Genomic DNA, 13,603 nt, shown 5'->3' with positions numbered 1-13,603 from the left:
TGGTAGCTTCATTGTTGCTATCTTCTGTTATCTTCTGTAATACAAATTTTATGCATGCGCATTTTAAGATATCCAGAAAACAAAAATATTCATCTCTTAAGAAACAACTGTATATTGAAGTACTAAAATATATTAATACTGAATATTAATAATAGCTTATTCAATCTTGTTTAACCAATTTTTCTTGGCTTCTTTCCTTTCCTGTCAATAGAGTTTCTGAATGGGTAAAACATTAGAAGAAAAATTTAACTAAGAACACAGACGAAAGAAGTAACACTCTGGAAACTATCCCAAAAGGAGATTAAAGAAACTTGGTAAATTGAACCACTTAAAACATTTCCTCAACTTTCTATCAAAACAGCCTTTCTTTCTATACTCGCCATTTATTTAATGATAGTTCTAATGTATAAAACACAAGTATTAATCAGGATTTTTGGCACTAAAATATCAGTGAATAAAAACAAATCTGTAAAGGCTTAATGCAAGATTAGTCAAGAAAATAATGTTCTAAGTATTATTAACACCTTTGACTTCACATAATATCAATGACATTGCTTCTGTTTTAAAATACTGTACCATTTTCTAAGTTTGCATATCTGACTGCTTCTAGATTATTATAGTGCCTGTTGACCACAGGCACTATATCTACTCATTAATTTTATCCTCAATGGCTGTCAAAGAAATGGGACACCTGTGAGTAGCAAAATGCAATTTACATTATTGTGATCACTGAAAACCTACCATAATAAATAATGATAAAACAAAAGTAAAAATAAAAAGAAAGTCTACTTATTTGAGGAAACAGTACTTTAAACAATTACTCACTAATGTAGGTATTTATAATGAAAACCGTCAAGCTCCCTGTGTTAATGACAATCTATAATATAATATAATCCTTTCTTTAGAGGTGTCTGTAACGTCAAAAAGCTTGGCAAACTACAACTTTTCTTGAATGTGAAATGTAACTTAAGATGATAGGAAATAATATAAATAATTTTTTGTGAGATATTTTTACTCATAGAAATAAGACGTTAATCTGAATTTCATTAAAAACAGTTATTGAGTACCTACTACATTATAGCACATATTGAAATATACATGCACCACTAATTTGTCACTTTTTGGAAAAGAGTAGTTTATTTAACAAATGCCTTTGGCATACTTGCAAATCTAGCAGGGGGAAACAAATTTAACCCAAAATTTATTACCATATAAAAGTTACATAAAAAATCTAAAGGTAGTAGAGTGCTACTTCCAGAGTGGTGGTGTGCGGAGCTCTGTGGAAATGTTCCCTGGAGAATCAATCATAATGGTGAAAATTACTTTTAAAATTACCCATTTAGAGTATCTGGAATTTGCCCTAAGACATATAACAAATGAAGAAACAGATATTCAAAAATTCTGCTAAATCTTGGAAACTCCTGCAAGAATCTGCGTCCCTTAAGTTCTGAACCATCCATTCCATCCAATAGATTCATGTGAGAGAAGGTCCTCTCCAGGCAGTTTTGGCCAGGAAGTGTGGAAGGGGATGGAAGGGTTGGGGGGTGATTTCTCCCCTCTCAATTCCCAGTCAGTTGACACTGCAATTCAATAGAAGAGGCAGAGACAGGTCCGAAGCATTTCTCATCTTTTCCGGCTTCCAGTTCCAAAGGCTAAATACCTGGCAAGTACAACCAAGAGGCCAAGGGCTTTTTTCTTCTGTCCAATGGCCACTTTAGGGTGGTGGCTCCACTCCATGAGTGACAGGCCAAGAATATTAGGGCCTTTGCCCCAGTTTATTCATATGGTGGATGTTTAATTCCAGAAAAGGCAAGCTAAGCACCTCCACCCAATGCTCTGCAGGAAAGTCACTTCTGTCCCCATCCCAAGTAATGACCCTAGATTTTGTCCAGGCAAAGGGAAGACCATAAGAACAGAGAGTTTCTAAGGTCTCCCTAAAGCAACTATTTAATATAGAGTATGAGAAGTCTGTACCTAAGTGATCTTGAAACTAACGGAGATTTTGGTTGTGAGCAATTAAGAGGAGACTGGTAGCTTTATGAATAATAAGCTAAAAAGTAAGCTAACTAATCTAACAGAGAGAACCAGGGAGAAAGATGATTAAGAAGAGCTCCCTTGGGACCTGAACCACCTCAAAAACTGGCCTAAAACTCCCTGCAAAGGAACTGAAATTTAATTTTATCAGACTATGGAGGCATTTATGCCCAGGGCATTGTTGCAATCAATAAAGCAATCAGGCAGCAATTAATGGACCTAAGGTTTGGATGTGATATCAAAGCAGATTATAAAATCTTGAGCAGTGATTATTATCTTCCTAATAATTTTAACCCCATTGCTTATCAAGTAAATAGTATACTTGGAAACAAGCTCACAATGGCAAATATAATTTTACTGTGAATAGCAAATATAATTTTACTGTGACCATTGAAAACCTCATATAATTTATGAATGGCAAATGTAATTTTACTGTGGACAGTAAAACCTAATATAAATTAATTATCCCATTCCCCAAACCAAAAATAAACAAACTCCTAGAAATTATGGTATATAATGATAAAATAAGGGTACAATGAAAACAAATACACTCCATCCAAGGAAAATACACTCCAAGTAGTTACTACATTTCACTTAGCCATTCCTAATAGTTTAACGTAGTGATCAGGGAAAAGGTGAGTTCCACGGTGACTGTGTTCATGGCAAGGTTGTACCCTGTCATGCTGCAGAGAAAGTAGCTTCACTAAAATAATATAGTCAAATCTTTAACCAAGTTAGTAAAAAGACAACAATAAAAACAATTCCTGAAGGAAGAGATTAGCAGTATATATGTATGCTATACAACATAAACTAAAATATCCACTTGCAAAAAAAAAAAAAAAGAAGAAGAAAGAAAGAGGGAGAGATACAGATATGCAAAGAAACTGAAAAGAATGACTCAGTCTAGAAAACAATCAGACAAAACAACTTCTGTGTAATGCTCTGATTTGGATTTAACAGAAAATGTTTTCCAAGTAGGCATTTTAAATATCTTTAGATATCTAAACCATGTTTACATAAATTAAGGAAGATATGATGACAAGTGTCTCACCAAATAAAGAATAAATAAAGAGAGAATTAAAAAAGAGAGAGTGACAATGAAAAAGAGTGAGATGGAAATTCTGGGTTGAAAAGTAAAATAACTAAAATGAAAATTTGATTAAGAGGGGCACAATAGTAAATCTGAACTAGCAGACGCAGGCATCAGCAAATATGAAGATACAGTAATAGAGCAATTATGCATCCTAAAAAAGAGGAAATAATTTAAATAAGGAACAGACATCATAGATATGTGGGGTTCAAAAACTACTATGAGTAGTGGAAGTGATAGGAGAGACGAAAAAGAGAAGAAAATATTCAAAAAATAATGTTTATACATTTTATGAAAAATAACCTACAAATTGAAGAAGTTCAACAAATGTTAAGTAGGATAAATGCAAAGTGATTCATACCCAGACACATCTTGGTAAAAATGCTGAAAGCCAAGGAGAAAATTCTGAAAACAGCAAGGGAAAAATGACTTGTCATGTACAATAGAACTCTAATAATATTAACAGCTGGCTTCTCATCAGTCCACAATTAAGTGAAGAAAAAAATCCATTTACAATAACATTAAAAGAACAAAATAGTAAGGAATAAATTTTTTAAAAATGTAACACTTATACTCTGAAGACTAAAAAACATTGTGCAAAGAAATTAAAAATCTAAATAAGTGTATATTCATCCTCTGTGGACAGATCAGAGGACTTGGTATTGTTAAGCAATGTCAACACTCCCCAAAGTGATTTATAGATTCAAGGCAATTCCTATCAAAATTCCATCTGGTTTCTTGATAGAAATTGGCACACTTATCTTAAAATTCTCCTGGAAATTCAGAGCCCCAGAATAGACAAAACCATCTTGAAAAAGAAAAGCCAAATTGCAGAACTCACGCTTTTAAAAATCTAAAGTCAAAATTTTTTAAATATGAAAAGATTAGAATACTTTGGAGGATATTCATATATTATTAATGTAGGGAATATATTCTTTAGACAGAAGAAATGAAATCACAAAAAGCTCACACTTTTTTTTATATAGCTGCTAATAACTTTTAAAAAAGACAACAGATCTTTTGGGAAATACTGGGTAAAATGCCCCAAACTGCTTTAATACTGTAACTTTTACCCTCTATCATGCTCTTCTCTCTGACCTCACTAGTGTGTTAACTTGTTGCTACCATGACCATTCTTGAACCTGTGACCTGCTGTGTCTCCTCATCCCTTTACTTTCACCCAGTCCATTGTTCTTTTTTCATTCCCCTCCTTTACAAGTTGAGCTTTTCTGGTCCATCATGTTAAGAAGATTCTTACCCTTCCTGTCTTTTGCATACAACGCATATGGCTAAAGCTCAATCCATTATGTATGATTCCATTATACAGCCAACACTTTTGGAAACTTCAAGCAGAGAGGTTTGATAATTTCAGGGCCTTTACCACTCTCTGAGGTAACCCGATGTGCTTCTTTCAGTGAACTTGCTTTCTCACTCTTCGGTTGCTATTTCAAACTTCATTTTGTTCTGCTCAAGCTTCTTACCTTCCTCCCTACCCTCATCCTACCCATCACTACCAGTACATGATCCTGATATCACTTTCCTGGGGAAAAAAGAACCTGTGGTGATCAGACAGGAATGCCCTATCCACTAGGAAACTTCAAATACATTGTATTTGCCAACTTTCTTCCTCTCTTCCAGTTTTTGTGGAAGCAGTTCTCTGCCTCTTTTCTAAGAAAAAATATCCCAGTGCCTCAATAACCACCTATTCCACCCCTGCCTTCAGGGATCACTACAGTAAGCCACCGATTGCTATTTTATCTTGATTACTTAATTGCTCCCTCTCAAAGAAACCTCTATCAGTTTGATCTCTAAACATATTAAATCCTTTGCCACATGAAAAAATAAATGAAACAATATCTCATCTCTCTCCTTAACATGCTATTTCTCCTAAACATGCTATTACAGTTACCGCTATGTCGGCTCCACTTTTAGGCAAATTTATTAAAAGACAAGTCTGCATTCTCAACTTCTTTCTTCTCTAACTTACATGTCATTTAACTCCTATCTGGATTTCTTCTGAACAAATAAATGAAATGGTTCTCAAAAAGTATACTAATTATAAAGGAGACAAAATTATTATTTTTACAAGTGACATTTATCTGGAAAAACTCAAGAGCATAAAATGAAAAATAATTTATAATTATCAAAAATTGAGTAAAATGGTCTAAGAAAAAAAGAGCTTTCACATACACAAAACGCAATTATATTAGGAAGTAATTTATAACAGTAATTTTAAAAAGAACAGTGGCCTCAACACACTCAGAAAAAAATCTGAAGATCTACTGCTCCATTTCTTTGTTCCATTTCACACGTTCCACTTTCACGTTCTTTGTAGGAGACAGTAAAAGAGTTCTATGCAAATATTCCCCTTCCAGTTTCTTCTGAAACCACTCTAAACTAGTTTTTCACCCCAAGAATGCCACCAAAATTGTGTCTGTCAAGATTACCAGTGAAATACATAGGTGAAATTGATGGTAAACTTTCAATCATCATCTTACTCAATACTTGAATAATACTCAATAATCTCTGTCACTCCATCTGACTCTTACATTTGCCAGTTCAAATTTGTTACTGTGCCCCTCTAATAAAATTTTCATTTTATTCTACTCTTCAACCCAGAATTTCCATTTGATTCTTTTTCATTGTCACGATCTCTTCATTGATGATGTGAATTTGGTGTGACACAGTCATCATACATTCCTTAATTTATGTAAGCACAGTTTCCTTTAGATACCTGAAGATAATTACTATGTCTACTTTGAAGTCTTTTTCTGTTCAGTCTAACATCACAGCATTTCATAGAAGATTTTCTTGCCTGATTGTTTTCTAGACGAGTCATTCTTTCCTATTTCTTGGCATATTATGTATCACTATTGCTCCCTCTCTTTGTCTCTCTCTCTTTTGAAAAGTGGTTATCTTAGGCTACCTTTTGTAGCAATTCTATATGCTGTTACCCCCACCCCCTTCTTCAAGTCTTAGTTTTATTGTTATCTTTTTATTAACTTGGTTAGAAATTTGGCTGTATTATTTTAGTGAAGCAACTTTCCCTGCAGCACGAAGGGGCACAGCCTTGGCCACCAGCACAGTCACCCTGGAATTCCCCTTTTCCCTGATCTCTCCATTAAACTCTTATGAATAGCTAAGTGAAATGTAGTAATTACTTAACACATCTTTTCCTCAGAGGGTGAGTATTCCTTTCAATTTAAGTATAAAACACATCATGGTCTCATTTCTAAATATTCACTTCCTAAATATCACTGGAAGTGTATTCAAGGATGCACTTCTGGTTTGACACTAACCTACTTCATTTATGATTACTTTTAAGTCTTCTCTGCAAGCTCATTTTCTTTTATTCAGCCATTAAAATTTGGAAATCTCAGACTTTCATCTTAAGCCCACTTCTAAATCTATTCTATAGCCCTTTGTGTTTATATCCACGGTTTTAATTAACAGGCACACATCAATGGTTCCCAATTCCTTTTAACTCCACCTTAGAAGTTTAAGTTTAACCTCCAAACCTGTATAGCCAATTACTTATTCACAATTTCCACATAGATTTCTCAAATGCACCTCAGATTCAACATGTCCAAAATGGAAATCATGCTGTCTTTTCCATTTGTGCTGCTAAAACAACACACTCAAGACTGGGTAATTTATAGAGAACAGAAACGTGTTTTCTCACAGTTCTAAGGGCTGTGAGATCCAAGATCAAGGCACCAGTAGAGCTGATATCTGGTAAGTGCTATTCTATGCTTCCAAAATGGCACCTTGTTGCTATGTCCTCACTTGGCAGAAGAGACAGAAGTCCAGGCAGCTCTCTGAGGTCTCTTATAAGGGTTTAATCCCATTCACTAGGGCAAAAAGTCCTCAAGACTTAATCACTTCTCAAAAGGCCTCATATCTCTTAATATCATCAGCTTGAAATTCAAGTTCCAACATTTAAATCCTGGAAGGATACCTTCTTTCAAACCATAGTACATATTCTTCTAGTTTTACCTATCTCAGTTAATGGCACCACTAACCATCTACTGGGCTAACAATACACTGAAGCTTGGTCAGGGAAACCAATGTAGTTATAGTTTACAGGGAGAGAATAAGAGAAGATAGGGAGGGTATCATAGAGTGAAAATTCTGGAGTTCTTCAACTGAATTTTTAAAAATTATTGTAATGTTTTTGAGAGAGAGAGTCTCATTATGTTGCCCCAGCTGGTTTCAAACTATTGGGCTCAAGTGATCCTTTCCCCTTGGTCTCCCAAAGTGCGAGGGTTATAGGAATGAGCCACTCTACTGGGCCATCAGCTGAATGTTGATCAGTACACAAATGTGATGCAATTACCAAAGGTTAGGCAATAAACACCTGAAAGGAATAAAGGTAACAATGTCCCATGCTCATACAGGGCCAGAAACAGTGCCTGTTCTCACTAGTCAGACTGGAAAATCACATGCCTCAGTGGCGGAAGACTTCGGTATAGACTGAGCACTGGTCTAGTTCTACCTGAGATATCATAAGATTCCAAAGTATCAAACTGTTTCCAAAACTTTAACTGCATCAAATTCACTCATATGCTAGCTTAGAAGCTCTCTTTTCTGTTCTTCCAATTCATATTTCCAGAGAGCTTTGTGCATGTTCACTACTTCTAACATTATTTCTCTTGCTAAAATACAAGCTCAGTGAAGGCAAGACTCAAGACAATCTCATGTAACATAGCATCTCCAATGTCTAGAACCTTGAATAGTCTACCATAAAATTTAAATTGATATTTGTAAAATAACTATATTCTTCTTTTCAACCAACTCAACTTTATTAATACATAGTGTTCAAATCATTTTCATCCTATTTCAGTAACACATAAAGGGTCTTGTTCTCTGAATTGTCACATGGGGTCTCTTTTTCTAAATTGCCAAATCTTTCCTATGTTTAGATATTGATTTCTGTCCTTTCTTTTAGCTGAGATCAGTAGGTGTTGGATCAGTCACAGACATTGAGATGGTTTCCCTCAGAGACTCTGTTGGACCCTGTACAAATCTTTCGGCCGGCAAATAAACAATCAGGAAAAGTACATGTTCATGTTTACTCTAGCTGATGTCTGTCCAAGTTGAAGTCTGGCACTTGTGAGGAGCAGAGATTGATTCTTTAACAAATAACATTTTACCCATATGTTTAGTGCTATATCATTGAGGCTGAGCCTCCCTTCAGCTAGCAGATCAGCTAGGCTTTGGATAGAACACAGGACAACTCCAGACCATGCACATCCTGGAAACATTTTCTGCAGTGGGATCTTGCTGTAATAGAGACTAAATCCTGGTGAACACTCACAGAAAGCAAGAGTGGTATTGGGATGTGCTCCTCCTGACTGTCCCACCCTTTCCTCCAGCCCCCATCACTCAAAGATAGTTCTGAACAGGACAAACTGGCAGTCCTTTCCAGTCAGATCCTACAGAGTTTCCTCCTGAGGCAGTCACTCCCACTCATCATCGCTCTGGTTAATCTAATTTCACCTTCATTATCTCCTGCAGAAACTCCTCAGTTTTTGGCATGTGGCTGGCATTCTTCCCCTAGGTTCCACAGTTGATAAAGAAATATATTAATGGGAAAAGCCAGTCACTTTAATGAGAAATTAGAAGTGGTGAAAGGAATTAAATATGCATATTTATACTACCACCTTAATCCACAGGTTCAAATGGCATTACACTGTTGATTTCCTGCTTAGAAATGATTCTTCATTCCTTTACAATGAACTTGAACAAATTTTACAACAGGAATCAAACTATATTCTTTGGCAACTATATTTTTTGAGGGTTTAATAACTACCAGGAGTTCTAACACTGACTTTATAAGTGAAATCAGTTTTCTTCTAACTTTGACCTTAATTTAGGGGAGACTCAAGGTATGACACCTGTTCATAATGATCAGTGGTGACCTTGGCCTTAGAATGCTCCTTACTGAAATGACAGGCACTAATGTGTAATATACCACACACATGAGTCTCTGTCTCAAACTGTCTCTTTTTTATATTTAGGACAAAGCAAATGTTAAGTCATTTACCATTCCTGCATAAACTGGCAGCTAAGAATTACACATACACATATTATTATGTAAGAGAACAAAAAGGGAATAATGTAAATATTACAGGATAATATTAAGTATTTAGTAATCAAATATGCCAGTTGTAATGGATTATACATGGCCAAAGATACCATTCCAGGCTATGAAGTTGCCACTTAGCAGCCTATACAAAAGAGAAAGAAAACGGCTTAATGCAAAGAATAGTATGTTATTCAGGTTAAGTGATTGCCTTATGCATGCAATAGAATCAGCTCTGTTTGTCAGACTGCCTGTTATATGCAATTACTTGAAAATCTCCTATTTAATTGAGTCTATAGTAATTTTACATACACTGAAGCAAATACCGATAAACAGGATTTCATATTAAATATCAGTTAACTAAGAAATGAATAATATATGGGTAAAATTACTCTCCTCCATAAAGGATTTCCATATTACTAAATAAATTATATATACCTCCATACCCTCCATAAAGCCCAAATGGTGAGAATTAAAATATCCAAGCATGGCTGGCAAGAATATCTTTGGCTATTTATGATTTACTATCACCAGTAAGTGACTTAGGCAAGAAGAAATAATGGATCTTCTAAGTACTTTAAGATATGCTTTCAGACTCAGCGAAAAAGCCAAAGTGTCAGTTCCATTAAAATAATTACATCTCAAACACACACTTACTTTAACCTAAAGGCTTAAGATACTAGTATTTTTCATATCTTTAATACTTTTGAATTTCATAATCTTTTAGGTAAATTGACATTTCATTATACATACTATTTGTAGAATAAAATAACAGTATAATTTTTAAATCAATATATACAGTACGCAGAGCAATCTCTTAAGAGGAGCCTGAGTTATCGAAAATGTATGAGCTATTTCCATGGAGGAAAAAGATGGAAAGCCCTTTCACATTTGCATTTATAAAGGCTGCGTGACTTCTTTAAATATATACACTGATGCCAACAGAGCCATCAGAAATCAATAAATCACATTCTCCTGTGCTGTAAAATGTCTGACACACACATTCATTTTCCTAGTCCAAAGTTCTCTGCAAAAGGGACTGTGTAAATGTTCCATTTTAGTTTAATGACATTCTCCACAGTTACAATTAGATGCATTATTGCCAGTGAGTGCAGAACTGGAGGTACACAAAGCCAGATAGGATTTTAAAGAGCCTATGCAGTACCTAACCTTCAGTGGCTAGTTATTTAACAGACCATAGACAACACAGATATAAATACAAAAAGAATTAAGAGTTTAGTAAGAATGGACTAAAATGCTGCAATTACCATCTAGACACAAAATAGTAGGCATAACTTATTTAGAAGCACTTGGGGGATGGTCTTATAAACATTTGCAGAGACACCCCTGTTAGCCCCGATAGCACCACATCGAGGGAGTCAGAGAAGAACATCACGTAAAAGTGATATCGATGACAGAAATGACAACAACCTATTCATCAGTGAGGTTCAATTTGGAAGTGTAATAAAAACTTTAATAGGACTCAACTTTAGTTGACATTTATTCCACCAGCTGCCATATATTTTTTAAAAGGTCACAAAATTGTTCTATGTAGACACAGTTTATAAAGTACAAATTCTTAAAGGAAGGAGAGATATGCTATGTATAATCGAGGAGGTTCTAAAAATACTCCAAGCACATCTTGCCGAGAGCTATGCACAAAGGCACGTCTGGCTACAAACCCAAGCAGTGAATTTATTAAGCCAATATTCCCATATGGGGGACTGAGTGAAGAACTAGCTATAATTCTACCTGTCTGCTAGCACTGACCAATCCTCTTCTGACTTCCTGGTTTCTCTGTATTTCTTCTCTGAACCAAAATACTGTGGCCAAGAAGATGACTTTGACCCATGTGTTTACCTAAACCTGATCATATCCAAACTGTGCTACTCTAAGACCCCATAACACTTCATTTATCAACATAGTTTCCTTCCTTCCAACGTGTATTTTTCTCTCCACTCACTCAGCCCAGCTCCTTCAACCTTACTTTCCTTCCTGTGCTGCCTGAACCTCATGATTGACCACATCTAATCAGTCAAGGAGCACCTTACAAGTCTCCTAAAATCCTTCAACTCCTTTAAATTTGAGCCTTTGTAAATCTCTGACTTTTGCAAAATCTAACTTCTGCACATGTGTTACCAAGATACATGCATAAGTACTTAGCATGGCTACGGAGAAAAACACATAAATAGATCAACTGGGTCCACGGCCATCTCTTCTTAAATGTGCCCTCAATGCTTCTCGGCAACCAATTTTTTCTCCAGAATGAATTCCTAGAAAATCCACCAAGCTGCTCTTCATGATCTTCTTACTCTCCTGACATCCCTGATCCTCTGTTCTCTTAGCAGACACTTACATACACCACCATCTAGGGGAAAACTCTCACTTTTGACTGCATTTTCCAAATTTACTTATTTTTCACTCTTTCTTTCCTGCCTCCCTCTGATCTCAGAAATCAATACTTTTTGTCTTTGTTTTTCTTACATAAGCTTTGTGTCCAATTTAGTCAATTCTTTATTGTGTATTCTAAAACTTTGCCAGTAAATCAAGTAATCTCTCTTCCATCCTTAATTTCTCCAATTAACTGCTTCAGTTGCTAAGCCAAAAGCATACTTAAATGTACCCTAGCTTTAAAAAATTACCAACCTTTTGCTATTCTCAAATGCACAATAAACATAGTGCCAAAAATATGTATTCAGCACCTACTTCTCACCCAAATCCAATTACCAAGTTCAGATGACTCTATTTCCAAAATGTCCAATATGGACTGAATTGTGCCCCCCACAAAATTCATATATTGAAGCCTTAACCCAAACATAATTTTCTTCAGAGACAAGGCTTTTAAAGAGGTAATTAATGTTAAATGAGGTCAAACAGTGAGGCCCTAGGCCAACAGGCAAAGGAGAGAGGCCTCAGGAGAATCCCACCATGTTGGCATCTTGATCTTAAACTTCAAGCCTCAAGAACTGTGAGAAAATAAACTTCTGTTGTAAGCCACCTAGGCTGTAGAACTTTGTGATGGCACTGTGAGTAGATGAATAAAAAATTCTTTTCCATTCTATAATGTCTGTGACTAAAGTTCTTACATTTATTAACTAAGTTACCTTGCTAAATAATTTCCCAGCTTATATTCATTCAATCATTCAATCACTCATTCAGGAAACCTTTACTGAGCACCTGCTATGTGCCAGCACAGTGAGGAGGAGAAATAAAGGATTGTCCTGAGGCCATTATTCCAATGAGAAAAATACATAAACAAGTTCATTACAGACCATGGCAAGTGCCAGGAAGGAAATAAACTAAAAAATAAGACAAAAAAAAAAAAAAAAAACAACTAAAGAAGGTGCTTTAGGTGGGATTAGAGGCAAGAAAAGCTTTTGTGAAGAGATAATTTTGAGCCCTGGTGGATGAGGAGCTGGTCTTGCCAAAAGCATCCCTGTCAGGAAAGCATCACTGCAGAATTATTAGAAAACACAGAGGCTGAGACACAGAAGAGGCTTGGGTTTGAGGAACAGAAAGGAGAGTACAGCTAAGCCCCAGCAAGGTGAAGAATCTGGGACTCCTCCTTCTCTACTCTATGCTTCAGTTCCTCATCACAGCTCTTTCTAAAACAAAAATATATGTATGTCATGCTCCAGTGCAAAATCCTAGTATGCTCTATATAGCTTACTGACATTTGAAGCCTTTAAAAAAAATGCTTGTTCTAGCCTACCTTGGTAGCCTCAATTTACTTGCATTATATCCAAGCCATTTCAACATTTTGTCTGTTGACAGACAAAGTGTACTTTCCTGTCTTTGCATCTTGGGTACAAGGAATATCATGTAGAGAAAAAACATGAGGTTGGAGTTGGACAAACTTGTGTTTCCATTCTCACTCCTATGGTTTTACTTGGGAAAAGTTGGGTTAGACCTTTTTCCTCCCTGACCCTCAGCTTCTACATATAGAAAGTGGGTTTAATAATACTATTTAGAGAATTATAGTAAGAATTACTGATAACACATGTAGAAGATGTAGTATTATAAGTAAACATTATTACTGGCACATACCATTTCCTCTATTGAAATGCCCTCCACATTTCTTTACCCAATAACCTTCCTGCACCTTTCCAGATTCAGCCCAAATGATACCTCCCCTTTCAAGCCTTCTCTAAATCTTAAAGACAATGGTTATTATCTCCTCTATATTTCCATGGCATGATACATATACTACAATCAGAGCACTGTTCTGTAATTACAAGCTTTTACATCTCTCTTTCCTCTAGAACAGTTCTCTCTTTCAGGATAAGAACTGTGACTTATCCGCAGTTACATCATCAGTGGTAGCAGCGTCTGGTGAATTACAGGCGTTAAATATGCTTTGGTTGATAAATGAATGAAATATATATCCCAATCCT

General features: G+C 35.7%; 1 protein-coding gene and 1 long non-coding RNA gene across 8 annotated transcripts in view; one reads left to right on the top strand and one right to left on the bottom strand.

The window, feature by feature from the left end:
- Positions 1 to 13,603, bottom strand: part of ASXL3 (ASXL transcriptional regulator 3) — a 174,242-nt gene that overhangs the window by 46,488 nt on the left and 114,151 nt on the right. The gene's annotated exons all lie outside the window — the stretch shown is intronic.
- The window catches only part of LOC118146867 (uncharacterized), a 34,622-nt gene that overhangs the window by 761 nt on the left and 20,258 nt on the right, over positions 1 to 13,603 (top strand). The window contains exon 2 of the long non-coding RNA XR_004732973.2: positions 212 to 314. This is a non-coding gene — a long non-coding RNA (uncharacterized LOC118146867). The remainder of the gene's footprint in view (positions 1 to 211; positions 315 to 13,603) is intronic.

This window comes from Callithrix jacchus, chromosome 13 (assembly GCF_049354715.1).
Source record: "Callithrix jacchus isolate 240 chromosome 13, calJac240_pri, whole genome shotgun sequence".
In the NCBI taxonomy this organism is placed as follows: domain Eukaryota; kingdom Metazoa; phylum Chordata; class Mammalia; order Primates; family Cebidae; genus Callithrix; species Callithrix jacchus.
Note: the sequence above shows the minus strand (reverse complement) of the source record. Positions and strands in the feature narration are given on the sequence as shown.